Genomic DNA, 5,239 nt, shown 5'->3' with positions numbered 1-5,239 from the left:
ATAGTATAGTATGTTGAAAAAGTCATAAAAGTCATAGTATATTATGTCGAAAAAGTCATAAAAAGTCATTGTATAGTATGTCGAAAAAGTCATAAAAAGTCATAGTATAGTATGTCGAAAAAGTCATAGTATAGTATGTTGAAAAAGTCATAAAAGTCATAGTATAGTATGTTGAAAAAAGTCATAGTATAGTATGTCGAAAAAGTCATAAAAAGTCATAGTATAGTATGTCGAAAAAGTCATAGTATAGTATGTCGAAAAAGTCATAAAAGTCATAGTATAGTATGTCGAAAAAGTCATAAAAAGTCATAGTATAGTATGTCATAAAAAGTCATAGTATAGTATGTCGAAAAAGTCATAGTATAGTATGTCATAGTATAGTATGTCGAAAAAGTCATAGTATAGTATGTCGAAAAAGTCATAGTATAGTATGTCGAGAAAGTCATTAAAAGTCATAGTATAGTATGTCGAGAAAGTCATTAAAAGTCATAGTATAGTATGTTGAAAAAGTCATAGTATAGTATGTCGAGAAAGTCATTAAAAGTCATAGTATAATATGTCGAAAAAGTCATTAAAAGTCATAGTATAGTATGTCGAAAAAGTCATAAAAAGTCATAGTATAGTATGTCAAAAAAGTCATAAAAAGTCATTGTATAGTATGTCGAAAAAGTCATAAAAAGTCATTGTATAGTATGTCGAAAAAGTCATAGTATAGTATGTCATAAAAGTCATAAAAGTCATAGTATAGTATGTCGAAAAAGTCATAAAAAGTCATTGTATAGTATGTCGAAAAAGTTGTAGTATAGTATGTCGAAAAAGTCATAAAAAGTCATGGTATAGTATGTCGAAAAATCATAAAAAGTCATAGTATAGTATGTTGAAAAAGTCATAAAAGTCATAGTATAGTATGTTGAAAAAGTCATAAAAGTCATAAAAGTCATAGTATATTATGTCGAAAAAGTCATAAAAAGTCATTGTATAGTATGTCGAAAAAGTCGTAGTATAGTATGTCGAAAAAGTCATAGTATAGTATGTTGAAAAAGTCATAAAAAGTCATAGTATAGTATGTCGAAAAAGTCATAAAAGTCATAGTATAGTATGTCGAAAAAGTCATAGTATAGTATGTCATAAAAAGTCATAGTATAGTATGTCGAAAAAGTCATAGTATAGCATGTCGAAAAAGTCATAAAAAGTCATAGTATAGTATGTCGAAAAAGTCATAGTATAGTATGTCATAAAAAGTCATAGTATAGTATGTCGAAAAAGTCATAGTATAGTATGTCATAGTATAGTATGTCGAGAAAGTCATTAAAAGTCATAGTATAGTATGTTGAAAAAGTCATAGTATAGTATGTCGAGAAAGTAATTAAAAGTCATAGTATAATATGTCGAAAAAGTCATTAAAAGTCATAGTATAGTATGTCGAAAAAGTCATAAAAAGTCATAGTATAGTATGTCAAAAAAGTCATAAAAAGTCATTGTATAGTATGTCGAAAAAGTCATAAAAAGTCATTGTATAGTATGTCGAAAAAGTCATAAAAAGTCATAGTATAGTATGTCATAAAAGTCATAAAAGTCATAGTATAGTATGTCGAAAAAGTCATAAAAAGTCATTGTATAGTATGTCGAAAAAGTTGTAGTATAGTATGTTAAAAAAGTCATAAAAGTCATAGTATAGTATGTCGAAAAAGTCATAAAAAGTCATGGTATAGTATGTCGAAAAAGTCATAGTATAGTATGTCGAAAAAGTCATAAAAAGTCATAGTATAGTATGTTGAAAAAGTCATAAAAAGTCATAGTATAGTATGTCGAAAAAGTCATAAAAAGTCATAGTATAGTATGTTGAAAAAGTCATAAAAGTCATAGTATAGTATGTTGAAAAAGTCATAAAAGTCATTGTATAGTATGTCAAAAAAGTCATAGTATAGTATGTCGAAAAACTCATAAAAAGTCATAGTATAGTATGTCGAAAAAGTCATAAAAGTCATAGTATAGTATGTCGAAAAAAGTAAAAAAAGTCATAATATAGTATGTCGAAAAAGTAATAAAAGTCATAGTATAGTATGTCGAAAAAGTCATAAAAAGTATAGTAGTATAGTCATAGTATAGTATGTCGAAAAAGTCATAAAAAGTATAGTAGTATAGTCATAGTATAGTATGTCGAAAAACTCAGAAGTCATAGTATAGTATTTCGAAAAAGTCATAGTATAGTATGTCGAAAAAGTCATAAAAAGTCATAGTATAGTATGTTATAATAGTCATAAAAAGTCATAGTATAGTATGTTATAATAGTTGTGGAAAGTCAGGCTTTAGAGCCAAACATTCAACAGACATGGCTAATTGCCTTTTTTTGGAGAAAATAAAATCTTCTCTGGATTTGGGTGGTGTGGTAGGTGCAGTATTTCTGGATCTTAGGAAAGCTTTTGATACTGTTAATCATAAAGTTCTACTTGCCAAGTTTTCCATATTTAATTTTTGTAATGGCGCTATGACATGGGTAGAATCTATTTAACAAACAGGTGTCAGTCAGTTTCCATTGATAATCAAAGATCGACATTGATGCATTTACCTACTGGTGTCCCGCAAGGATCCATTCTTCAAATGTTGCTAATTTTCGTTCCATCAGAAACCACATGTCTACAGAGGCTGCCGAAATGTTTTTACATTTTATGATTTTCACCCATCTGACTTAATATTTGACAAGCTGGTCCCAGGCCAACAAGCTGGTCCCAGGCCAACAAGCTGGTCCCAGGCCAACAAGCTGGTCCCAGGCCAACAAGCTGGTCCCAGGCCAACAAGCTGGTCCCAGGCCAACAATAGCACACTGTGTTATTCTGATGCGGAAAAGTTCTTTAAGTCAGTCAGCCTGGTCCATCAGAGGGTCAAGAGACTGGAACTCAATCCCAAACCACATCAGACAGTTAGACACATATATACGTCTTCTGCTGAGCAGCTAAAACACTGGATGGTCAATACATATACATGTCAGCACTAACACTATTTATGATACATATTATTCTGGTAGTTTGAGTCAACATACATGAACATTTTGTTTCTTCCTAGTTTAACCCATGGGAAATCATGTGTTTTATTAATTGGCGCTGTCCCCTTTTATAAATAAACTCAAACTCAAACTCATAGTATAGTATGTCATAATACTCATAAAAAGTCATAGTATAGTATGTCATAATACTCATAAAAAGTCATAGTATAGTATGTCATAATACTCATAAAAAGTCATAGTATAGTATGTCGAAAAAGTCATAGAAAGTCATAGTATAGTATGTCATAATACTCATAAAAAGTCATAGTATAGTATGTCATAATACTCATAAAAAGTCATAGTATAGTATGTCATAATACTCATAAAAAGTCATAGTATAGTATGTCATAATACTCATAAAAAGTCATAGTATAGTATGTTATAATACTCATAGAAAGTGATAGTATAGTATGTTATAATACTCATAAAAAGTCATAGTATAGTATGTCGAAAAATACTAATAAAAAGTCATAGTATAGTATGTCGAAAAAGTCATAGAAAGTGATAGTATAGTATGTTATAATACTCATAGAAAGTGATAGTATAGTATGTTATAATACTCATAGAAAGTGATAGTATAGTATGTTATAATACTCATAGAAAGTCATAGTATAGAATGTCGAAAAAGTCATAGAAAGTCATAGTATAGTATGTTATAATACTCATAGAAAGTCATAGTATAGTATGTCGAAAAATACTAATAGAAAGTCATAGTATAGTATGTCGTAAAATACTAATAAAAAGTCATAGTATAATATGTCGAAAAAGTCATAAAAAGTCATAGTATAGTATGTCATAATAGTCATAGAAAGTCATAGTATAGTATGTTATAATACTCATAGAAAGTCATAGTATAGTATGTCATAATACTCATAAAAAGTCATAGTATAATATGTCGAAAAAGTCATAAAAAGTCATAGTATAGTATGTCGAAAAATACTAATAAAAAGTCATAGTATAGTATGTCATAAAAGTCATAGTATATATATAAAGCTGTATTACCGTGCGTGGTGGCGGACGGTAATGCATCGCGCATCACGCAGCTTGTTTGCCAACTGCCAATAAAAACTAACGAAGAAGAATATAAATCTTCTTCTTCGCATAGACAGTATATAAAGGGGCTGGCGGGCTGTTGTCATGCATGTTGTATGTTTCATCGGTGTCGCGAGCTTACTGCCTAACCGGCTTAAGTTATGGATATAACCATAGACAGTATATAAGGATATAACAACGTTTTTTATAGTACGGACCAGGAACACTAGTAACCATAGTAACAGACCTCACCGGCCGGAGAGTGATGGAGAAGCAGCGTCAGACCAACCGCGGGTTTGGGAATCTGCTGTTGTAACACTTGAGTTAAGTTAAGCAGGGCTCTCAAGTGTCACGCATTGAGCGTGACAGTCACTCATTTCGGTCTTTTGTCACGCACTCCAGCCACACATTGTATTTCTCACGTGGAAAAACTATTTATAAAAAACTGAATATGCCGCAGCGCCCAAAATGTCTCTGGCGCGCCGCTCTCACCGGCAGGAATCAAGCGCGTCTCCCCTGGAGTTCTTAGTGGAGCCTGCCACTTATCAGCCAATCAAAAAAAAGAAAGGGGCTACACAATAGCCAATCAGAAAATAGCATTATTGTATCTGGGTAAGATTTAACGCAACAACCAATGGAAAAAAGCAAAGAGCAGCGAAACTTCCCTAAACGTTGTCTCATTCAGAGACCAGAGACCCAAACAGGGCTCTGAGTCTGTCAGGAGGTCTGAGATCTACCGTATCAGAAGAGATATCACGTAATGCACAGCAGGCTATGGTGCAGGTAGATTATTTTCTGAAATATATTGACTATTATAACTTTATTTTTCTCAAAATATCACGACTCCTCCAAAACTCAGATAACACAGATATATTTTGAATGTGCACAAAGTTTTGGACATGAGCAGAAATCTTGCTCAAACAAATCTGAAATATTACAGTCCAGGGGTTTATTAATTAATTAAAATGAATTAATTTATCATTGACGTGAATAATTGTCATATGCACAGTTAAGGAGGTTAAATCCTCAACAAAAGATGCAAAAGAAAAGGGAAGAGTAAATGATGCTAGGCTGTGCAGTGTGCTGACTCAGATATCATCAGAAAAGCTGATCTACAGGAGAATAAATAGATGAAAGCAATACAGAATGCCTGAGAGCATTACT

The sequence above is a fragment of the Perca fluviatilis genome, chromosome 10 (genome assembly GCF_010015445.1).
Source record: "Perca fluviatilis chromosome 10, GENO_Pfluv_1.0, whole genome shotgun sequence".
In the NCBI taxonomy this organism is placed as follows: domain Eukaryota; kingdom Metazoa; phylum Chordata; class Actinopteri; order Perciformes; family Percidae; genus Perca; species Perca fluviatilis.
Note: the sequence above shows the minus strand (reverse complement) of the source record.